We start from the raw sequence: 25725 nt of genomic DNA, 5'->3' as shown, positions 1-25725 counted from the left end.
AAAAACAGAAAGTACAATAAAGACTCCTTTGTGAGTGGCTGCAGTACTTGACATGGGTTATTTTCTTCCCATTCCTTTGTTAAGATCATAATCTGGTTAAAAAATAGCTGGGCTGGAAATGAAGAAAATTTCTCAGAAAGGAATTTTTACTATTTCTTCAATATTGGGGAGGCAGGGGGCAGGAATGTTTCCACTTGATTTTAATTTATTTTAGCCAATTGTGTTTGCTCTAGCTTTTCTTACAATAATGATTAGTTGAAAAAGTAGATATCTAACAGAAAGGGCTTGATTAAAGAAAGAATAATAATATATACAATATACATATATACATACAAAAGTTACAAATTAAACTGATTATTATAAATTGACTTTTCTAGTATTTAGTTAAATATTTTATTTCATGAAAATAAAACAGGTAGAACATCCTAAAAATAAACTAGAAATTTTTTTTAAACCCTGGAATCTCTTCTTTTGATTTACTATTTTAGGGATTTTTTTCTTTAATACTAAACAACACATACTCATTTCTATAATTTACAAGAGGATAAAAAATGTAAAGATAACCTATAATTATACATATCAGAAATAACCACTACTAACAAATTGGCATATATCATTTTTTCATGTATATATGCAAAAATGAAATGACTTCAAACGTAGTTTTATAACTCTCCAAAAATTACAGGCTTCCCTGGTGGCTCAATGGTAAAGAACCTGCCTGCTAATGTAGGAGACACAGATTTGATCCCTGGGTGGGGAAGATCCCCTGGAGAAGGAAATGGCAACTCACTCCAGTATTCTTGTCTGGAAAATCCCAGGGACAGAGGAACCTGGCAGGTTACAGTCCATGGGGTCGCAAAAAAGTCATACACAACTTAGTGACTGAACAACAAAAATTACTTTTACCACTTCTCCCTCCAAAAAAGACACTAACATGGTGACATAATTAATGTAATAGCTTATCTTCAGAAGGAGCTTGAAAAAGGCCAGAGGGAGATGTGAACTGCTGGACTCCTTTGACAGGTCAAGGCTTCATCCTGCAATCCGAGTTCTGTATTGTTCTGCGTGGAACATGCTAGAAACAAAGGCTCAGTTCTTCTGAGCCTCCACTTCCTTGCTTACAACATGAGGATAATGAGTGTCTCACAAGTACTCTAACAAATGGGGTCAACTTCTAAATGAGCTTTGAGTGTTGGAAAAATATCACAGTATTTTATTATGTTGTCACCTGCTCATTATTAGTATTATCATTATTCTATTACCTGGTTTTGAATTTTAAGCTCTCTTTTTTAAAATATCTCTGTTGATTAGCCCTATGACACTCTAATCACTCCTGGACTCTGCTATTGTTTGTTTCGAAGTTTATCAATTCTAACATACTTGAACAAACATTCTAAGCCTTTTCCATGGGTGAATTCCCATGTGGACAGTACAGCACCTGAGGGCAGGGGTTGAGTTTTATACTGTATTGATACTTCTTGCACAATCTCTCTGCTACCCTGCAAGCCCACATCACAGTGATATTTGCAATGTCCAAGTCCGTGGTGGCTTCATAGAGGAATGGGAGGTACAGGCCACTCAGACTTTTGTGAGAAGTTGTCCCAGTGGGAATTGCCAATGCTGGGAAGTACATTATGCTGCCAGGAAAGATTGCTAAAGCCAGTAAGCCCCTGCTGAAAGTTGCCTGAGGCCAGTTCTTCAGTAACCCCTGTTGTTACACAAGGACTGAGAAAAAGTCAAAAAATTTACACTACATCACCCTATCCTCAACCTCAGCCTTTATAATTTTGGGTTCTCAGAGCCCACAAACATGGGAACATTTACTAAAAACATGTCTATGTAATTAAGACTCTTGTTTTTACTTTACTTTACTAAAAACATGGTTATGCCCTTGTGTAATTATGCCTTGTGTAATTGTTAAGTACAGCAAAAGCCAACATGATGTTGTAAAGTAATTATCCTCCAATTAAAAGTAAACTAAGAAAAAAAAAGCCAGTGAACTCTATGCTAAAAAAAAAAAAAAAAAAAGACTCACTGTCAAAAAAAAAAAAGAATCATTGTCTTTACCAAGCACCAAGCAATCTACTCATGGATATATAGGATAAACTTCTATAATATAGGCACTGGTCTCCTCAGGACATAAAAACTAAAGATTTTTTTTCCTCCTGCAACTTTGTATATGTTTCTTTTTTCTTCTAATTCTGATTTTCATCTTCAAAATTTTTCTTTTCTCCTTCTCCATGAATTCCTCTTCAAAATGAACAGAAGTCACCTTTACTAAGAAAAAATTCTATGAACCATGTGTAGCCTCACTTGGGAATTCACAAGCAGGCCCTGAGATGATGGGGATCATTCACCCACACTTTGTGATTTTCTGCTTCACAGGACAGGCAGCTTGACCTTCTGGCCCCCATCTCCTCACTCACAACTATTCAGGACCAGCCAGGGATCCAAGCTTTGCAAACAACCGGCAAGAAAACAGGTGTCTTCCAGAGAGCCTGGTGCTTCCCAGATGGGAGAAGCGATTAAGGAGAACAGGAAGTATTCTTTGCAAAGCTGGGGACAGACTGAGAATTGTGCTGTTCTGCTCAAAGTGCCAAGGTCATTATTAAATGGTTGGAAACTATGGTTCATGAAAGGCACTTGCACAAACATGAAACTCTCTTAACAGCCCTGTTTAAATTTATCTCAAACAAATGGTTGTCAGTGAAGAGTTGAACTGCTTCCCTGCCCTGGTTTTAACCACACACAGACACCTCGTAAATCTTCTAGCTCTTATTCTAGGTGCCCCTGAGTGGCAGTGATGTCTCCTCCCTGCCCTGCCCTCAAGAGCACCCTGAGGCCCCCGAGACCCCACTTCAAAATACACAAAGGCTGCAAAGGATCTCCACCTTGGAAACTAGTCCCTAATTCTCCACTATGGAAATTTAGAAACAATGATAAAAACAAAGTTACGAAATTTACTTCCCTCTGGGGTTCTGTGAGGGTCCAACACATTTTATTGTAAACCAGCATTTTCCAGTCACCTTCCTGCTTCGCCTTTTCCAGGGCGGAAACTTCAGCACACTGACCTCATCACTCCCCTTGGCAAGAAAGTTCCGGATTCCCTAGGGCATAGCAGGGCCCTGTGCAGGAAGCTCACAAGGTGCTGCCTGTGCAAGGCCTGGTCTGGATTATTCATATTCCCTCTTATAGGCTGCATGTTACAGGAACACGGTTCCAGAGACTGGTTCTTACAGCGACTCCCACCCCCAAAACCTGGGTCACGTGGAAGGCTCCCAGGGGCGGGAAGCAGAGGCAGGCGACAGTTTGTGCTTTAAAAAGATCAAAGAAACAACAAGGCCCAAAGATGGCAAAGTGTTCTGATGCCAAAATTTATGACTGTATGTGTCATCTGACATTTATAGTCTCCACATACTGGGAGGATTGAAGTGTGTTCCCACACATGGGCTGGAGAGGAACTGGTTTCAAAGTTCCCAAACCCAGTTGCCCAGTGAAACCCACCAGGGTGCTTTCTTTAACCATAAACTCCTAGGTCCTCAGAATGACTAGGTCAGAATTTCTATAAGTGGGGCCTAGGAATTGAATTTTTCAGGCCCTAGAGGGGCCTAGTTGCAGAGTCAGGTCTGAGAATGGCCACACAAGATGGTCTTCTATGTCCCTTTCCCTAGGTCTGAAGACCTGGGTGAATTCCTAGGTTTCCTTAGAACGCGTGGACTGCCCACATGTTCCAAGATACACCCACTAAAATGCATGTCCTTGGAAAGAAACAAGAGAAAATGAAAAACAGAAACACAAATTCATTCCTAGCATAAATTAAAAACACTGCAGCCTGGTCCTCCACTTCTGCCCAAAATGACTCCTCCCCAGCTCACAGGACATGACTGTGAGAGAAAGTGAGAGAGAGAGAGAGAGAGAAGCAGTTAGTTGCAAGGCTGGTACTTGAACCTTGACGTGAATTCCCTTCTATACGGCTGTATCACAGCCATGCACCCACTTTGTATGAGCCACTGTCTGCACTCTTGAGCCACTTAACTCTTAACTAAGTCCTCAAGAAATAGCACTGCCTTCTCATCTCCTGCACTGATGGAGAATCTATTTGCTCCTCATTTCTCAGGCCCTCCGCCAAAAAGATAATCAAACAACAAATGCTCTAAACATGAAAAGATCTAGAAGAGAAGGTACAGAACTCCATTTCCCTCTCCTCCAGGAGCATATCCTGACCCAATACACACACTGTGCTGTGCTCAGCTGTGTCTGACTCTGCGACTGCAGCCCACCAGGCTCCTCTGTCCATGGGATTCTCTAGGCAAGAATTCTGGAGTGGGGTGCCATGCCCTCCTCCAGGCGATCTTCCCAACCTAGGGGTTGAACTCAGGTCTCCTGCATCGCAGGCGGATTCTTTACCATCTGAGCCACCAGGGAAGCCCAAAATACTAAAGTGGGTAATCTACTCCTTCTCTAGGGGAACTTCCCAACCCAGGAATTGAACCGGGGTCTCCCTCATTGCAGGTATATTCTTTACCAGCTGAGCTACCAGGGAAGCCCAACACACACACTACTTAAGGTAAACATACAAAAGACGTAAGACCAGAAGTTATCTTCATACTCTATTCCTTGAAGAAGAAATAGAGATAGTGAAATATTTACATTATCCAATTTGAACAATACAAATGAATATCCATCTACAAAACTGATTTTAGCCAAAAACTGTAATAATAGTCATTGTCTAGCCTCAAATGGTTCCATTGTTTTATTCTGTGATAACAACTTGAAAAACAAGTTATTTTATAGGCACCTGACTCATTATGTATTACAAATTAAATCTTCATTTATCTTTACACTCCAAACAGTACCTATCCATCGCCATCACTTAAAAACCCATTGCCCTTCTTTCTAGCCTTGTTAATTTCCAAATGCTAATTAAATTTAAACTCATAAAAGTATCTGTTTAGCATGCATGACAAGATCATCCCTCAATATCCATTACCCATTGTACATTCCAGCATGTTTACCTGCAGTTTCCTATTTGCTTTGCTATCTATATGTCCCAGTTTCTACAGACAGAATGGAGAAATAACCTGGAATTCAATCACTTCCCCATTTTGATACTACCCAAGTTGTCCCCTTTGCTTGATGCCTTTGTAAGCAACTTTCTTTCAAATTATTTCTGAGAAGAATGACTTCCTGATAATAGCACTTAAATATGGAAAAGGAGGATGATAAAGAAATTATGGAGCAAAGCTATATTTCAGCCCCTTTTCACCAGGCCATTACACGAAAAGAGAAGACTTCCAATCTCTGGAGACCCACAGTCACTTACTTATTGCTCTAAGAAGGCTGACAGACAGCCTAAAAGTCACAGAGATGATAAATGGCGCTGTTCACAACCAACACCTAACATACAGCATGCTACCATCCCACACAGGCCTCCCAAAGGCCTGGAGAGGATTCACAGTACCACCCAACAGAAATGATACTCACATTCTCTTTCCTCACTAACATAAGTCCTCACAGCACGCAAATAGCAGAAGAGAGAGAAGAGCTCTGCTTGAAGACAGCTGTGTTCTGCTCAGAGGTGTCTCTGCTCTGACTTACCTTTGTCAGCTGGAGGGATGTTCTCATAAGGACTTACACTGGGCCTTCAGGTCCATCTGGCCCATGTGAGGATGTCCATGTCTCCATGCTCATGTCAGCAGAGTAAGGGATGTGTTACCACAGATCAAAACAATTACCCTTTGCATCAGGGTATAACTGAAGGCTCTGCAAAGATAAAGACAGGCTGTGGTACTACCTCACCTTCTTTCAGCCCAAGAAAAGGTAAAATAAACACTTGGAGTCACAGTTCCACTTGACAGAGGATTCCTTATCCCCTCCAGCCTTTTACACAGAGCTTGACAAACTTTTCTATAAAAAGCCAGATAGTAAATATTTTAGATTTGAGAGCTACACAAAACCTCAGCTGCATATTCTTTTTCTTCTTCTTTTTACAATATTTAAAAATGTAAAATCCATTCTTATCTGGTGCTCCATGCAAAAACAAGCCACAGGTCAGATTTAGATTATGATCTATAGTTTGATAACCCCTGTCTTATTATAAAATATAAAGTAAAAAATGTGTAAGTTCTTCAATTCATGTAAAACACAGATTCCTTTTAAAGAAAAAAAGAATTCTTACTGTCTTCTAAGTGTACGTCCACAGATCCCTAGGTACCACAAATTTGAAACTGAGGTCTTTCGTTCCAGACTGGAAAAAAAAACTTTGAGTTGAGTCAAAATAAAGAAGGAAAGTTTGGAAAGGGGGTTAAGGTTAAAGAGGACTATAAAGTTAGACAAGAGCATCAGAAGGGATCAGAGAGTTATGGAATCTAACTTAAATTTTGAAGATACCGGGAAAGTTTATTTGTGCTTTGACTCCTGTTCAGAATTTTGAAAGGTAGCTGTATCATAAATGCGTCCTCACCCTAAGTGCATGGGGTGGAGGCAATAGAAATAGACCCAGGGATAACACAGATATCAAAATTAGCCAACAAGGACTTTAAAACACCCACTACAAATATGTTCAAGAATTTAAAGGTTAAAAAAAAAAATTTAAAGGTAAAGACTGACATGACAAGTGAACTTGTGGATGATCTCAGTAGATAAATAGAAACTATTGGATAAAACAATGTAAAGTCAAGAACTGTAAAATACAGTATTTGAAATGAATAATTCACTGGGTGAATTTTTTAGCATAATGGTCACTACAGAGGGAAAGATTAATGAACTTGAAGATGAGGCAATAAAACTACAAATTGAAACACAGAGAAAAGGAAAGCTGAAAAATATCAATGGAGCCTCAATGACAATATCAAGTAGTCCAATATACTTGCTATTAGAGTCTGAAAAGAGAGGACAGAAAATGGAGTGATATAATAAAATATATTTGAGTAATACAATGATATAATATAATGAATATATAATTCTCCAAATTTGAGTTTTAAAAAAACCAACATATCAACCCACAGATCCAATAAATTCTACAGACTCCAATCAGAATAAAAACAAAACAATACCTATTCACATCACAGCAATCTGTTGAAAAACCAAATAGAAAGAGAAAAAAAATAAGCAGCTAGAAAAAAGAAGATGCATCACAAATACGAGAAAAACAATAAAGATTACTATGACTTATCATGAAACAATGGAATCTAGAAGACAATGAAATGACATCTTTAAAGCCTCAAAGAAAAAACTGTGAACCTAAAATTCTATATACTGCAAAAATATTTTTCCAAATGAAGGAAAAAATTCAATCTGGGAGAATTAGTCTCCAGAAGATACATGCTGCATTTAGAAATATTAAAATGACATTCTTTGGGATAAAAGGAAATATATCAGATAAAAATTCAGTTCTATATAAGCAAACAAAAAGTTCCGCAAATAAAAAAAAAATGGATATGTATACAAGCAGCAAATTTTTCTTGTTCCTTAGTTTCTTTAAAAAATAATTAACTAATCCATCAACAGATGGATGGATAAATAAAATGTGTTATACATATAATGGAATATTATATACACACACACACACACACAGATACATTGGAGAAGGAAATGGCGACCCACTCCAGTATTCTTGCCTGGAAAATCCCATGGATGGAGGAACCTGGTAGGCTACAGTCCATGGGTCGCAAAGAATTGGACACGACTGAGTGACTTCACTATCACTATATATATACAATGGAGTATTACTTAAGCTTTAAAAGGAAATGAAATTCTCATATATACTACAACATAGATGAATCTTAAAAACATTATGCTATGCCAGATAAGCCAGACACAAAGGACAGATATTGTGTAATTCCTCTTATATGAGATACTTATAACAGGTAAATTCATAGAAAGAGAAAGACTGGAAGTTATCAGGGGCTGTGGGAAGGAGGGTATAGGGAGTTATTGCTTAATAGCCACAGAGTTTCTGTTCAGGATAACAAAATAGTTTAGGAAATAAACAGTGGGTAATAACATTTCTAAAGTAATTAATGCCACTGAAATGTATATTTAAAAAGTTAAAATGGCAAATTTTGTTGTTACCACAATTTTTTAAAGTAATAATGTAATGCACCAAAAACCAATGAACTCTGTACTTAATATGGGTGAATTTTATAGTATGTGAATTTATATCTCAATAAAGTGGCTTTTTTAAAAAGACAATTGTATAAAATAAAAGTAACAATGTACTGTAATGTTTATAACAGGTGTAGAAGTAAAATGTAATACAATAAAAACACAAATGATGGGAGGGAGATAAATGGAAGCTTACTACTCTATGGCTCTTACATTTATGTAAAGTAGAATAATATTAATTGAAGGCAAACTGTGACAATTTAAGGAGGTATATCGTAATCCTTGGTGCAATTATTAACATACATACATACATACATAAGTCATGTTGTTATTCTGTTGCTAAGTTGTGTCTGACTCTGCAATCCCATGGACTGTAGCACACCAGTCTTTTTGACCTCCACTATCTCCCAGAGTTTGCTCAAATTCATGTCCATTGAATCAGTGATGCCATCCAACAATCTCATCCTCTGTCACCCTCTTCTCCTTCTGCCTTCAATTTTCCCAGCATCAGGGTCTTTTCCAGTAAGTCAGCTCTTCACATCAGATGGTCAAAGTGTTGGAGCTTCAGCTTCAGCATCAGTCCTTCCAACGAATAATCAGGGTTGATTTCCTTTGGGTTGACTTGTTTGATCTCTTGGCAGTCCAAGGGACTCTCAAGGGTCTTCTCCAGCACCATTTGAAAGCATCCATTTCTCAGCACTCCACCTTCTCTATGAACCAACTCTTACACCTATACATGACTACTAGGAAAACCATAGCTTTGAATATATGAACTTTGGTCAGTGAAGTGATATCTCTGCTTTCTAATATGCTGTCTAGATTTGTCACAGATTTCAAGAAGTAAGTGTCTTTTAATTATGTGACTGAAGTGATTTTGGAGTCCAAGAAAATAAAATCTGTCGTGGTTCCACTTTTTCCCCTTCTATTTGCCATGAAATGATGGAATTGGATGCCATGATCTTAATTTTTTTAATGTTGAGTTCTAAGTCAGCTTTTTCACTATTCTCTTTCACCCTCCTCAAGAGGCTCTTTGGTTTCTCTTCACTTTCTGCCATTAGAAATACGTCATCTGCCTATTTGAGGTTGTCGATATTTCACCCAGCAATCTTGATTCCAGCTTATGATTCATCCAGCCCAGTATTTCACATGATGTACTCTGCATTTAAGTTAATAAGCAGGGTGACAATATACATCCTTGACGTACTCCTTTCCCAAGTTTGAATCAGTTGTTCCATGTAAGGTTCTAACTGTGACATCTTGACTTGTATGCAGGTTTCTCAGGAGACAGGTAAGGTGGTCTGTTATTCCCATCTCTTTAAGATTTCTCCACAGATTTGTTGTGATCCACATAATCAAAGGCTTTCAGTTCAGTTCATTTCAGTTCAGTCACTCAGTCATGTCCGACTCTTTGCGACCCCATGAACCGCAGAATGCCAGGCCTCCCTGTCCATCACCATCTCCCGGAGTCCACTCAAACCTATGTCCATCGAGTCGGTGATGCCATCCAGCCATCTCATCCTCTGTCATCCCCTTCTCCTCCTGCCCTCAATCTTTCCCAGCATCAGGGTCTTTTCAAATGAGTCATCTCTTTGCATCAGGCGGCCAAAGTATTGGAGTTTCAGCTTCAACATCAGTCCTTCCAATGAACACCCAGGACTGATCTCCTTTAGGATGGACTGGTTGGATCTCCTTGCAGTCCAAGGGACTCTCAAGAGTCTTCTCCAACACCACAGTTCAAAAGCATCAATTCTTCAATGCTCAGTTTTCTTTATAGTCCAACTCTCACATCCATACACGATCACTGGAAAAATCATAGCCTTGACTAGACAGACCTTTGTTGGTAAAGTAATGTCTCTCCTTTTTAATATGCTGTCTAGGTTGGTCATAACTTTCCTTCCAAGGAGTAAGCGTCTTTTAATTTCATGGCTGCAGTCACCATCTGCACTGATTTTGGAGCCCAGAAAAATAAAGTCAGCCCCTGTTTCCACTGTTTCCCCACCTATCTGCCATGAAGTGATGGGACCGGATGCCATGATCTTAGTTTTCTGAATGTTTAGTTCTAAGCCAGCTTTTTCACTCTCCTCTTTCACTTTCATCAAGAGGCTCTTCAGTTCTTCTTCACTTTCTGCCATAAGGGTGGTGTCATCTTCATGTCTGAGGTTATTGATATTTCTCCCAGCAATCTTGATTCTAGCTTGTGCTTCATCCAGCCCAGCGTTTCTCATGATGTTCTCTGCATATAAGTTAAATAAGCAGGGTGACAATATATAGCCTTGATGTACTCCTTTCCTGATTTAGAACCAGTATGTTCCATGTCCAGTTCTAACTGTTGCTTCCTGACCTGCATACAGATTTCTCAAGAGGCAGGTCAGGTGGTCTAGTATTCCTATCTCTTTCAGAATTTTCCACAGTTTATTGTGATCCACACAGTCAAAGGCTTTGGCATAGTCAATAAAGCAGAAATAGATGTTTAGCACAGTCAGTGAAGCAGAAGTAGATATTTTTCTGGAACTCCCTTGCTTTCACCATGATCCAACAAATGTTGGTAATTTGATCTCTGATTCCCCTGCCTCTTTGAAACCCAGCTGTACATCTGGAAGTTCTCAGTTCACATACTGCTGAAGCCTAGCTTGAAGGATTTTGAGTATAATCCTGCTAGCATGTGAAAGGAGTGCAACTGTACAGTAGTTTGAACATTCTTTGTCATTGGAATAAAAACTGACCTTTTCATTTCATTGGAATGAAAACTAACATTTATACAAGTCTTTTATTTGATATCTTCCATAATATTTTTTTATTTTCTTTTCCATATCATAATTATAAAAATATATAATAGATCTTTTTCACCAAGCCCTATATAGACCCTCACAAATCCCTCTAGTTTATCTCAATGTGCTGTACAAAAAACATTTTCTATGTTTGCCATGATGTGACAACAGTTAGGAACCAGTGTAAAGTGAGACTCTCAATTCTGAAACTACTACAGGCATTTAGTTACCGATAGGAGAATCTCTGGAAAAGGAATAAAGGATATAAAGCCCACACACTGGAAGGCAGATCAGGAGATGGAGAGAAGCCTAGATCAATTGAAAATGTTTTGATAATATTAATACATTTCTAAGCGTGGCTGAGAGGAGCTACCCCAGGCCGGAGTTTGGGGGCGGCAGCAGGGAGGAGTTACCCCACGTGCAAGGAGCGGCGGCTGCGTAGGCACAGGAGGGCCGAGAGGAGTTACTCCACATTCAAGGTCAAGAGGGGCCGCCGTGAGTAGATACCCCTTCTCCAAGGTAAGGAGCAGCGGCTGCACTTTGCTGGAGCAACCGTGAAGATATACCCCACATCCGAGGTAAGAGAAACACAAGTAAGACAGTAGGTGTTGCGAGAGGGAGTCAGAGGGCAGACACACTGAAACTATAATCACAGAAAACTAGCCAGTCTGATCACATGGACCACAGTTTTGTCTATCTCAATGAAACTAAGCCATGCCGTATGGGGCTACCCAAGACGGATGGGTCATGGTGGAGAGGTCTGACAGAATGTGGTCCCCTAGGGAAGGGCATGGCAAACCACTTCAGTATTCTTGTCTTGAGAACCCCATGAACAGTATGAAAAGGCAAAAAGATAGGACACTGAAAGATGAACTCCCCAGGTCAGTAGGTGCCCAATATGCTACTGGAGATCACTGGAGAAATGACTCCAGAAAGAATGATGGGATGGAGCCAAAGCAAAAAAAATACCCAGCTGTGGATATGACTGGTGATAGAAGCAAAGTCCGATGCTGTAAAGAGCAATATTGCATAGGAACCTGGAATGTTCGGTCTATGAATCAAGGCAAATTGGAAGTGGTCAAACAGGAGATGGCAAGAGTGAACATTGACATTCTAGGAATCAGTGAACTAAAATGGACTGGAATGGGTGAATTTAACTCAGATGACCATTATATCTACTACTGTGGGCAAGAATCCCTCAGAAGAAATGGAGTAGCCATCATGGTCAACAAAAGAGTCCGAAATGCAGTACTTGGATGCAATCTCAAAAACGACAGAATGATCTCTGTTCGTTTCCAAGGCAAACCATTCAATATCACTGTAATCCAAGTCTATGCCCCGACCAATAACGCAGAAGAAGCTGAACTTGAATGGTTCTAAGACCTACAAGACCTATTAGAACTAACACCCAAAAAAGATGTCCTTTTCATTATAGGGGACCGGAATGCAAAAGTAGGAAGTCAGGAAACACCTGGCGTAACAGGCAAATTTGGCCTTGGAGTACAGAATGAAGCAGGGCAAAGGTTAATAGAGTTTTGCCAAGAGAACTCGCTGGTCATAACAAACACCCTCTTCCAACAACACAAGAGAAGACTCTACACATGGACATCACCAGATGGTCAACACCGAAATCAGATTGATTATATTCTTTGCAGCCAAAGATGGAGAAGCTCTATACAGTCAGCAAAAACAAGACAGGGAGCAGACTGTGGCTCAGATCATGAACTCCTTATTGTTAAATTCAGACTTAAATTGAAGAAAATAGGGAAAACCACTAGACCATTCAGGTATGACCTAAATCAAATCCCTTATGATTATACAGTAGAAGTGACAAATAGATTTAAGGGACTAGATCTGATAGACAGAGTGCCTCATGAACTATGGACAGAGGTTTGTGACATTGTACAGGAGACAGAGTTCAAGACCATCCCCATGGAAAAGAAATGCAAAAAAGCAAAATGGCTGTCTGAGGAGGCCTTACAAATAGCTGGGGAAAGAAGAGAAGTGAAAAGCAAGGAGAAAAGGAAAGATATTTCCATCTGAATGCAGAGTTCCAAAGAATGTTAAGGAGAGATAAGAAAGCCTTCCTCAGCGATCAGTGCAAAGAAATAGAGGAAAACAACAGAATGGGAAAGAATAGAGATCTCTTCAAGAAAATTAGAGATACCAAGGGAACATTTCATGCAAAGATGGGCTCGATAAAGGACAGAAATGGTATAGACCTAACAGAAGCAGAAGATATTAAGAAGAGGTGGCAAGAATACACAGAAGACCTCTACAAAAAACATCTTCATGACCCAGATAATCACGATGGTGTGATCACTCACCTAGAACTAGACATCCTGGAATGTGAAGTCAAGTGGGCCTTAGAAAGCATCACTATGAACAAAGCTAGTGGAGGTGATGGAATTCCAGTTGAGCTATTTCAAATCCTGAAAGATGATGCTGTGAAAGTGCTGCACTCGATATGCCAGCAAATTTGGAAAACTCAGCAGTGGCCACAGGACTGGAAAAGGTCAGTTTTCATTCCAACTCCAACGAAAGGCAATGCCAAAGAATGCTCAAACTACCACACAATTGCACTCATCTCACATGCTAGTAAAGCAATGCTCAAAATTCTCCAAGTCAGGCTTCAGCAATACGTGAACCGTGAACTTCCATATGTTCAAGCTGGTTTTAGAAAAGGCAGAGGAATCAGAGATCAAATTGCCAATATCCGCTGGATCATCAAAAAAGCAAGAGAGTTCCAGAAAAACATCTATTTCTGCTTTATTGACTACACCAAAGCCTTTGACTGTGTGGATCACAATAAACTGTGAAAAATTCTGAAAGAGATGGGAATACCAGACCATCTGACCTATCTCTTTAGAAACCTGTATGCAGGTCAGGAAGCAACAGTTAGAACTGGACATGGAACAACAGACTGGTTCCAAATAGGAAAAGGAGTACGTCAAGGCTGTATATTGTCACCCTGCTTATTTAACTTCTATGCAGAGTACATCATGAGAAACGCTGGGGTGGAGGAAGCACAAGCTGTAATCAAGATTGCCGGGAGAAATATCAATAACCTCAGATATGCAGATGACACCACTCTCATGGCAGAAAGCAAAGAAGAACTAAAGAGCCTCTTGATGAAAGTGAAAGAGGAGAGTGAAAAAGTTGGCTTAAAGCTCAACATTCAGAAAACTAAGATCATGGCATCTGGTGCCATCACTTCATGGCAAACAGATGGGGAAACAGTGGAAACAGTGACAGACTTTATTTTTTTGGGCTCCAAAATCACTGCTGATGGTGATTCCAGCCATGAAATTAAAAGATGCTTACTCCTTGGAAGGAAGGTTATGACCAACCTAGACTGCACATTTAAAAGCAGAGACATTACTCTGCCAACAAAGGTCCGTCTAGTCAAGACTATGGTTTTTCCAGTGGTCATGTATGGATGTGAGAGTTGGACGGTGAAGAAAGCTGAGCGCTGAAGAATTGATGCTTTTGAACTGTGGTGTTGGAGAAGACTCTTGAGAGTCCCTTGGACTGAAAGGAGATCCAATCAGTCCATTCTAAAGGAGATCAGTCCTGGGTGTTCATTGGAAGGACTGATGTTGAAGCTGAAACTCCAATACTTTGGCCACCTGATGCAAAGAGTTGACTCATTGGAAAAGACCCTATTGCTGGGAAGGATTGGGGGCAGGAGGAGAAGGGGACGACAGAGGATGAGATGGCTGGATGGTATCACCGACTCGATGGACATGGGTTTGGGTAGACTCCGGGAGTTGATGATGGACAGGGAGGCCTGGTGTGCTGCGATTCATGGGGTCGCAAAGAGTCGGACACAACTGAGAGACTGAACTGAACTGAATCCAAGAGAAAGTTTTCAAGTCAACACGAATGCACCATTAGAGCAGCCACAAGGCAACTGGCTTCCACACAACCAAAAGAGCACTTAGGGTAGCATATTTTGTCCCTGGCAACCAAAACGATTCTAAATGATCCATTCCATGTAATAAGGGGATCTCATAACCTAGGCAGTGAACACACTTGAAAGTTATACTCTCAAGGGCAGCTACTATCAGTAGGAAAAGTTTATTGCTTAAATCAGAGATCAGTAAACTTTATACAAAAAGGGCCTGATCATGAATATTTTAAGCTTTGTGGGCCACATGGCCTTTGTCGAAATAGTCAGCTCTGCCCTTAGATCATGAAAGTGGCCATAGACAATATATAAAAGAATGAGCATGGCTGTGTTCCAGTAAAACTATGAATAGTGAAATTTGAATTTTGTGTAATTTCCATGTCACTTAGTATTATTCTTCATTTGGTTATTTTACTCAAGTTGGGCTTCCCAGCTGGCACTAGGGGTAAAGAACCCATCTACAATGCAGGAAACATAATGAAATGCAAGTTCGACCCCTGGGTTGGGAAGATGCCCTGGAGAAGGGCTGGCAACTCACTCCAGCAGTCTTACCTGGAGAATCCCATAGATAGCGGAGACTGGCGGGCCACAGTCCATAGGGTCACATAGAGTCAGACACAACTGAAGTGACTTAGCACACAAGCAAAATGTAAAACACATTCTTAACTCACGAGCTGTAGAAAAACAGCCAGTAAGGAGGATTTGCCCTACAGTTTGTAATTTGCCAACCCCTTGCTTAGATTCTCATCCATAGATGAGGTGCTAGCCCTCTATCACCCTCCTAAGGCAGAAAAGGTAACAGGTCTTCCTGGCTCATCTACAAGGAGGGCAAACCAAGTGGAAGAGAACTCTCTAGATTTCCTCCAAGGCTAACTATGAGTGGATGAAAGAATACCCCAAAAGGAAAAGTAAAGAAATGCTTGGTCATCTTCTGAACTTCAAGTGTGTTTGTGATTGGCTACAAGTAAGGTTATGGTCTTTCCGATGACAGACTCTTCCTGGCATGCCCCTCTAGGCACTATAGTGTTTAGAGATAAGATTATGGTTGGTGGTTTTGTCGCTAAGTCGTGTCCAACTCTTGCGAACCCATGGACTGAAGCCTGCCAGGCTCCTCTGTCCATGGGATTCTCCAGGCAAGAATACTGGAGTGGGTTGCCATTTCCTTCTGCAGGGGATCTTCCTGACCCAGGGACTGAATCCAGGTCTCCTGCATTGCAGGCAGATTCTTTACCGACTTGAGCTATGAGGGTAGTATTTAGAGATAAGATTATAATTCTTTCTTAATCTTGAATATTCTTGCATGATGAGATACATTCTAATCTCTCCACTGTGTGAAGATGTTGAAGGGAAAGAACTTCTTAGCTGGTAGGCAGTAGTAATTCTCTGAAATGGTGGGATAATCTTCAAGCACAGGAAGGAAAATGTCAGGGAAGGTGGAAATGAGAGCTGTACACTCTTTCCCTCCTTAGAATTAGACTATGGGTCCTGAAGAAGGAAAATTATTACCGGACACAGGCCCGTCTGAAGTAGTCAGGGGTCTCCAGGGGATGGAAAACTTTGTTGATCAAAATTAGAAAAAAGAATCAGGGAAGGAAAAAGGGCAAACATATTTCATGAACATAAAGTTGCCAGATTTAGAAAATAAAAATACATTCAGTTAAATTTGAATTTCAGATAAGCAATAAATCATTTTGCATGCGACGATGTTCCAAATTTTGCATCCTGAATCTATCTGGCAACACTACAAGCTGTGGTGAGGAAAGGAGTTGAGGGCTCTAGCATTGTCTGCAAAGAGAGAATTGGGACTTCAGGAAGCAATGGCTTCTCAGGGGCCTCAAATGGCTGTCAGAATCTTCTGGGGACTCATTAATCATTCCTTTCTAGTTCTGATCTCTTATACTACCCAGCAATTTTCTAACCTTCATTTGGAATAAGTATCTGTCATTTTAAAAAGGCAGCATTTAAGGCTTTTATGCCATGTATACAAAAGCTCGTGGCCCCCAATACCTTAAAGAGCAAGGAAGACAAGACTGTGACCTTAAACTCCACTTGTCCCCTCTGTCTCTGTTCTCCCCGCCCTCCTCTGTCCCTCCTTTCACACAAGTGTCTGTGGAAGGGTGGAGGGACTCTTTCTCTCTTTCTTGCTCTCTCTCTGCATTTTGGATACAGTCTTAACCAGTTCTTACTTAAATTGCTTCTCAGATAAAGATTTAAAAACCTCAAAAATGTACTACTTAGATGGGTAAATTCCTTTTAAGTCCCCACTGAGTTCCAAAGAACGTGGATTCTTTCATCAACGAAAACAAGACCCTCACTTCTACCAGCTCTGAACTAGCTATTCCCAAACTATAAATTTTCAATTACTTCTCAGACAGCAAATGCACATTTTGCTTCCTTATGCTATTTATCTTGTATGGTTTGCATTATCATTTGCTAAATACACTTGGACACTATTTACCTCTGGAAACATCTCTCAGAGCTTTGTGTGACTTCTTGCCCTCTAGAAGCAGCCCAGATAAATCAATGAGTAGCCATTTAACACACAAAAAGAAAAAGATTCCAATTTTCCAAATACGGCCATTTGTTTAATCTGTTTGGCTGCTAGGGAGTTGTGGAAATGGTGCTAACGAAACTATTAAGCCCTTTAGGTTTTGTCTCTGATAGGAAAATCCAAAAGTTCTTACCATTTCCATTTTGAAAAATGCATGTCTTCTATTCCTTGAACTGAGTGTAGCTTAATGAGTCTCTCTACTTAACACATGGGCTTTCCAGGTAGATCAGTGGTAAAGAATCCACCTACAAAACGGGAGACATGAGTTTGATCCCTGGGTTGGGAAGATGCCCTGAAGAAGGAAATGGCAACCTACTCCAGTACTCTAGCCTGGGAAATCTCATGGACAGAGGAGCCTATAGTCCATGAGGTCACAAAGAGTCAGACATGACTTAGTGATGAAACAACAACAACAATACCTAACAAATAAATTATAAATATTCTTGACATCTATTCATTTTTAAATTTTAATAATTCCTTTAAATGAAAAATCTAGGACTTTCCTGGTGGTCCAGAGGTTAAGATTCTGTGCTACCAATGCAGGGGCACAGGTTCAGTCCCTAGTCAGGGAACTAAAATCCCACATGTCATGTGGCTCAGCCAAAAAGAAAAAAGTAAAGAAAAATCTATTCCCCACAAAGATATAAATAAAATGCCTTAACTTTCATGCCAACTTGAAAAGATCTCACTTTGCAGAAAGCAAGTCAAATTAAATTTATCATACATCCAAGAGACAAATCACTGAACCAGAAAATTAGAGAACTGGGTTCTAATCCCAGCTTTGTCCATAGTCAAAGACAAGAATTGCTTTCTGTACACTGTTTCTCTCTAGTTAATTGTTAGAAATAAATTATAATTTTATATGATGTATTTGCCTAAAATATATAATATTACAAATATAAATGAAGTCCCCTAGATTTTTTCAATCTTTTCCCCCAAACCCAAGAGATAACCAAAACCCAAACGATAACCTTCTACTATAATCTAATATGTATCTTTACCAGGCTGTTTAGCTATACCATAGAAAATAGATAGTATTAATTTTTGTGGGTTTTCTCACATAAATGTTCATAAAATACATACAACTCTATAGCTCGCTCTTTTTACTCTATGATACATTTTTGAGATCGATCCATGTTGATGTGGATAGCTCTAACTTTTTTCTCTGAGTAATATTTCACCATCTAATAGACCATGTCCTATCTATCCACTCTAGGGACAGTTAGGTTGTTTCCAATTGTTCTTGATAGAAACAATTTTAATAGATATTAAATTGCCCTCCAAAGCCAGGGATCATTTACCACTCCCACCAGAAGCACAGGAAAGCAGCTCTTTTCCCACAACTCAACAACAGTGAATATTAATAAACTTCATTTTTGTCATACTAGTAGGTAAAAATAAAATAATACCTTGTGCTGATTTTAATTTGCTTTTCTTCCCTAGCTTAGTGAAGGTGAACATCTTCTCAAATGTTCTTTAGCCTTTTATATTTTTCTCTTCTGTGAATCCCATGTTTATATCACTTACTCATTTTTTGTTGGTTTATTTGTCCTTACTGATTTGTACAGTTCTTAATAAATTCAAATTATTAATTCATTGTTATACATGTTGCTTTTATTCACTTTTTGAAACTTCAAAACATAGCAGGTATCTGACTCTTATTAAGATGTAATAATTATCTGTTGGTTACATGAATAAATGCATGTTGCATAAAAACCATGCATTGGGCAATCACTCTGTAGCTCACAACAGAGCTATGGCACTTTAACTATCTAGCTGTGAAGAACAGGCAAGTGGGCACATTAAGTTTGAACCACTAAATGGAGTGCCCTATCGTTCCTGAATCCCCAATACTTGGGACAGGGCCTTCTATAGAATAGCAGCTCAGTAAATGTTGAGTGAATTAAAGACCATAATGGAAGAAACCAAAAGTACCTCCTCCTTGACCAGGGTAGGAGATTAAGAAGTACAAACTACTATGTACAAAATAAGCTACAAGGATATATTATACAACACAAGGAACATAGCCAATATTCTATAATAATATAAATGGAATACAACCTTTAAAAATTCTGAATTACTATGTTGTACACCTGTAACTTACATAATATTGTACATCAACTATACCTCAGTAAAAAAAAGAGCCTCCTTCCTCTCACATGCCTGAGAGATCAAATTTCCCATCCTATAATAAGCTAACAAAAAATTATAATAAAATATGGCATGCAGCCAGTACAGAAAAATGTATTCCATATCTGCTCTGTTCCAAATCTCTTGATCTCCACAGCAAAAATGGGAAACTAGAGCCAAGCAGATACCTCACAAGAAAAGCAAATAAAGGCAAAATGAATGCTTCAAGTCACTAGATTCAACTCAGGGAATTCGCGGTAAAATCTGACTGCTTCGTCCACTGCTTCTTCCCCCTGGGGACCAGGGAAAGGACTGAGGGGCCAGGACTGCACCTCGGCCTTGCCTATCTCTTCCTCTTTCCTCCTCCCTCCTCCCCATCTCTCCATTTCAAAATGCTTCCTTCTTTCTCTTTCCATATTGTTGTTCTTTTCTACAGAGTGTTGATCCCTGGATTTTCCTGGATTGTCATGATTTCTGTTGAAAGACTCTCACAGCAGAAGCAACATCCACATTTATATATATATATATATATATATATATATATATGTTGCTTTTCTTCTGCTTTCTTGCGCCATCAGGGCTCTGTGGAGTTATTTGGTTTAATTACTTCTGGCACTTTGCCCATCAAAATGTGCAGTTCTTCAAAGGGATGGAAATGACAGTGAATCTGCCTCTTCCCGAGCAATTGAGGTTTTCCTTTGAATCCTGTTGTCTTGGAAACAAGTGAGTTTCATTGAACATACACCTACAATAATGGTTAAAACATCAGCTAGAGGCATCACTCCCCCACAATCCATTCTCTGTTTTGCCCAACTCAGAGGATGATTGGCTGCTAGACTAGAAACAGGCTGTGAGTGAAGACATCTGGATTCTAGCCTTACCTCTGAAACTATTCACATGGCTATAGGCAAGTCAAATAACATTTTTGAGCCTCTACTTCCTTATTTAAAAAATGGAAAAAAATAGAACCTCTTCTATCTATCTCAAATTCAATGGGAAGATTGAAAGTGGAAATAGACATGAAAAAGTACTTTGGAAACTGCAAACGGATAGGCAAATAGAATCACATACTTGAATTATTTTCCTCTTGCTCAAAATGAATCATGAAATTTTAGCTCAGATATGTATAAGTTCGGTTTATTATCTTGTCCTAATGGTAAAACAGACCACCTTTAAAGACTTAAGCACCTGAGAGCTGAAAATTGTCATCAGTGACCAGTAGTTACTCCCTTTGTGGTCCATTCTGCTAAATGAAAGTAACTCCATGCAGACAGGAAAGTTGTGCCCACTACTGTTGACTACTCAGGGTATAGTACCAGGAACAGCTTAAAGTTACTTCTGTTTTAGTCATCCCTGGCTGCATAACAAGCCACTCGAATACATAGTAGCTTCAAGCAATCCTTTTCTTTTGCTCACAGTTTTATGAATCAGAATTGCCTGGGGCAGTTCATATATACAGGCAGTCGGGGCTAGAGGACCCACTTCCAAGGTGGCTTCTTCTCTACATGTCTGAAACCTCAGTGCTCCTTGGCAACTCTCTCTCTCCACTTGGTGTCTCAGCCGCCAACACCTCTTCACATGTTTGAGGACTCTCACAGCACTGTGGTCTCAGGATAGGTCCTTTTATTACATGCTGTTTGACTTCCAAGAGACAGGAAGCAGAAGCTGCTGTGTTGGTTAACGGCTACACCTAGAAAAGGCACAGCATCACTTCTGCTATGCTCTACTGGTCAAAGAAGAAACAGGACCTGTCCAGATCCAAGGGAATGGAGAAACAGATTGTATCTCCTGATGGAAGAATAGCAAGGTAACCTTGCAGAAGAGTGTACAGAGTGGGAGATAATGTTACAGCCGTCTCTAGGAGACTGTGACATCTCCTTTGGCATTTGTTATCCCTAGCAAAGTATCTCCTAGTTCCGCCACACCAGGATTAATAAAAATCAATAGGTAGAGAACAAAATGGTGGAGGAGTAGGTGGACGTGGAGTACATCTCTCTCCACGGACACATCAGGAATACACCTTCAAACACAAAAGTGCACGCAGAACACCAGCTTAGAGCAGACAGGAGTACCTGACCAGCAGAAAAGAATATATAGACCCATGCAAAACTCGGTAGGATGAAGGAACTAGGAGGAAAAACAGCAGTGTTAGTAGGATTGGACCTGCCCTCAACAGGTGGGGGACTGAAGCAGGGGTCTGATCCCCACATCGGGGCAACTATCTGAGTCAGAGGAGAAACATTTAAGCCTGAGAGTGAAACAGTTGATCTGTGGCAGCCTAACTGGAATGAGAATCAGACAGTCCTTGTCGCAGCCATACATACCCTGGACAGGGATGCAGATCTCCTGGAAGGCTCAGCGGCTGCAAGCTGGAGTTTAGGTATTGTGGAGCAATCCCAGGGCGAGGGCTGCTGTTGACTGCAGAGAGATGGATCAAGGGGATGTGAGGGAGGAGATTGTGGTGGGAAATGCCTGTGGAGGAAAGCTGGGCAGCCATGAAAGCAAGGTGATACTGCTGAGTCGGTGGAGCCATCACTATAGCCTCTCTCCCCTAACACGCCAGCAATGGCAGCCAAACAATAGAGAGGCTGGCCCATCAAACGCATGGCACTGAGCTACAGAGTAGGACCCCACCCAGGGTGCCCCTTTAAGTGCCTGATGCACCAAACAACAGAGGAGAACCCCAGGCAAGGGAGCCCTCTAAGTGCCTGAACGGGCAGAGCTACAGAGAAAGACTGGCCAAAGAGGCCTTCTGATCGCCAGCTACAAGAGGCTTGAAAAAAGACTCTGATAGGGCCATAACTCCTGCACTGGAAGCAGTCCTGTCCCTGCACATTTGGCACTGCCAGGGTCCCTGCAAGCCAAGCAGCTGCGCCACCTTTACGCTCAACTCTCACTGGGGCAGTGCTGCCACAGGCAAAAAAAGTCTTGTGTCTATGCATGCAGGGTCACTTTGGTCGGGTCCAACTCTTTCCGACCCTGTAGACTGTGGCCTGCCAGGCTTCTCTGTCAGGGAGCGGGGTTCTCCAGGCAAGAATACTCCATCTCCTAGAGTAATGGAAATAAAAACAAAAGTAAACAAGTGGGACCTGATTAAACTTAAAAGTTTTTGCACAGCAAAGGAAACTATAAGCAAGGTGAAAAGACAACCCTTAGAATGGGAGAATATAATAGCAAATGAAACAACTGACAAAAGATTAATTTCCAAAATATATAAGCAGCTCATACAACTCAATGCCAGAAAAACAAACAACTCAATCAAAAAGTGGGGAAAAGGCCTAAACAGACATTTCTCCAAAGAAGACATACAGATGGCTAACAAACACATGAAAAGATGCTCAAAATCACTCATTATTAGAGAAACACAAATCAAAACCACAATGAGAAATCACCTCACACCAGTCAGAATGGCCATCATCAAAAAGTCTACAAACAATAAATGCTGGAGAGGGTGTGGAGAAAAGGGAACGCTCTTGCACTGTTGGTAGGAATGTAAATTGATACAGCCACTATGAAAGACAGTATGGAGATTCCTTTAAAAACCACCATATGACCTAGCAATCCCACTCCTAAGCATATACCCTGAGGAAACCAAAATTGGAAAAGACATGTATCCCACTGTTCATTGCAGCACTATTTACAATAGTTAGAATATGGAAGCAACCTACATGTTCATCAACATATAAATGGATAAAGAAGTTGTGGTACATATACACAATGTAATATTACTCAGCCATAAAAAGGAACACACTTGAGTCAGTTCTGATGAGGTGGATGAACCTAGAGCCTATTATACAGAGTGAAGTGAGTCAGAGAGAGAAAGATAAATATTGCATTCTAATGCATATATACAGAATCTAGAAAAATGGTACTGAAGAATTTATTTACAGGGCAGCAATGGAGAAATAGACATAGAGATTAGACTTATGGACATGGGGAGAGGGGAGGAGAGGGTGAGATGTATGGAAAGAGTAACATGGAAACTTTTATTACCATATGTAAAATGGATAGCCAATGGGAATTTGCTGTATGGCTCAGGAAACTCAAACAGGGGCTCTGTATCAACAAAGAGGGGTGGGATGGGGAGGGAGATGGAAGGGAGGTTCAAAGGGAGGGGATATATGTATACCTATGGCTGATTCATGTTAAGGTTCGACAGAAAACAACGAAATTCTGTAAAGTAATTATCCTTCAATAAAAAAAGAAAAAGAGAAAAAAATAAAGATCAATAAAGCACCTACTAAGACTTTGACCACTCCCAGACGCTATTATCAGACCTTGGTGCTTTCCCAGGAGCACCTAAACAGACTAGATAGAGGAAACTCCAGTTTGGATCATTCACATTTGGAAGAAAACATGGTACCCCAGGCCTCTCCAAATCTAAGTACATTTCTAGAAGTAGCTTCAGCAAAGAAACCAGCCATATACAAAGAAAAATATCATATGAAGGGCCACATTTTGGTCTTGCTACACAGATTTAACATATGTGTCATCTTGGATTAATTATATAACCTCTCTAGGTCTCAGTTTCCTCATCTGGACAATGTGGGATTTATACCTCTACTAATTTACCTTTCCAAAATTGCTGAAATTATTAAGTGAAATAATGTATATAACATGCATTTTAGTTATAAATCAGTGTATGAATGTCAAGTATTAAATCAGAAAGACAAGAGAGGCAGATACTGGCTTTGCCTCTTCATGGATGTGTGATCTTAGGGAAGTTTACTTAAACATTCTGTGCCTCCATTTAATCTTCAAAGTTTGGTTTGGCATGTCAGATTTAAAAAATGTATCACAAATCAGGACTTCCCTGGTGATCCCATGGTTAAGAATTATCTGCCAATACAGGGGACATGAGTTTGACCCCTGGCCCGGGAAGATTCCACACATCACAGAGCAACCAAAAGCCTGCACCACAACTACTGAAGCCCAAGTTCCCTAGAGCTCTGCAAAAGAAGAAGCCACCACAAATGAGAAGCCAACGTAGCAGAGCTAGAGAGTAGACCCTGCTAATATAACTAGAAAAAGCCCACGCACAGCAATGAAGATCCAGCACAGCCAAAAGTAAATAAATATCACAAATCAGCAGTTAAAAGCAAAAATGCCAAACCATGCATCAAGAGAAAATAAATGCATGTTGTAAGCACTATGGGATAGACTTACTGGTGTGGTTTTCATTTAAAATATTAAGCCAAACATGGGATGGCTAATAGAGTAAAATATATCTTCCATACAGTGACTGAATGCTCATTGGAAGGACTGATGTTGAGGCTAAAGCTCCAGTACTCTGGCCACCTGAAACGAATAGCCAACTCATTGGAAAAGACCCTGATGCTGGGAAAGATTGAAGGCAGACGGAGAATAGGATGACAGAGGATGAGATGGTTGGATGGCATCACTGATTCAATGGACATGAACTTGGGCAAACTTTGGGAGATGGTGAGGGACAGGGAAGCCTGGCATGCTGCAGTCCATGAAGTCGCAAAGAGTCAGATGCAACTTGGCAATTAAATAACAACAGTGGATGAGTAGGGCTCTGGGACCAGACTTCTGGATTTAAATCCTAACCCCTCTTTTGAACAGTTGTATGATCTAGTGCAGAATACCTAATTTTTGACCTCTATTTCCTCATCTCTAAGATTAAATGACTCAATGCTCTGAAACTGTATGTAAAAATATAATAAGAATTAGTAAATTTTAGCTGTTACTCTTCATCTCAGTCATCTAATGTCTGCTGTATATAAGCTCAACTCCAGTGTCAAGACTATGACAGCACATCTCAAGAGGGTATGAACATATTTATTACTCATAGAATTGAGATTTATTAAGGCACATGGCAGGACTCTCAGGCAGGTGCAAAATTGCCTGAGAGAACTAGGAAAGGAAACAAGTCTTGATTTTTACTGAGTTTCACTGTGTTTGGGGAGGGGAAGGGTAGCCTAGGATGTGTGTTCCCATATGAGAAAAGAGACTGTCTACCACCCATGCCAAAGGAGGCTGCACATTCTTATCAACTTTCCCAGATGTCTGGCACAAAGGGAAGAGGGATAAGTAAGGCTTAAAAACTGTCAGAAGTTAAATAGTATCAAAAAATGGTTAGGCTCCTCATTTTAACATCATAAAGATCCTTTACATTTCTTGTTAGCATACAAGTAAGCACATGGAAAAGATTTTGTTAGTGGTCACTTCTGTAAACTCTGTTACTAGTTTTAATAGTCTTTTAGCTAGTACTTATGGGTTTTTAGAATAGACAATTA

At 40.1% G+C, this 25725-nt stretch overlaps 1 protein-coding gene across 1 annotated transcript in view; it reads right to left on the bottom strand.

The window, feature by feature from the left end:
- The window catches only part of EGLN3 (egl-9 family hypoxia inducible factor 3), a 457661-nt gene that overhangs the window by 351756 nt on the left and 80180 nt on the right, over positions 1–25725 (bottom strand). Inside the window, exons 2-3 of the mRNA XM_081547999.1 lie at positions 17469–17580; positions 5599–5763 (exon numbers count right to left, since the gene is read on the bottom strand). The gene's annotated coding sequence lies outside the window, so the exon portion shown is untranslated. The remainder of the gene's footprint in view (positions 1–5598; positions 5764–17468; positions 17581–25725) is intronic.

Source organism: Giraffa tippelskirchi, chromosome 12 (genome assembly GCF_054371585.1).
Source record: "Giraffa tippelskirchi isolate mGirTip1 chromosome 12, T2T-mGirTip1v1.2.pri, whole genome shotgun sequence".
In the NCBI taxonomy this organism is placed as follows: domain Eukaryota; kingdom Metazoa; phylum Chordata; class Mammalia; order Artiodactyla; family Giraffidae; genus Giraffa; species Giraffa tippelskirchi.
The sequence above is the reverse complement of the archived record's forward strand: the minus strand, read 5'-3'. Positions and strand labels throughout refer to the sequence as shown.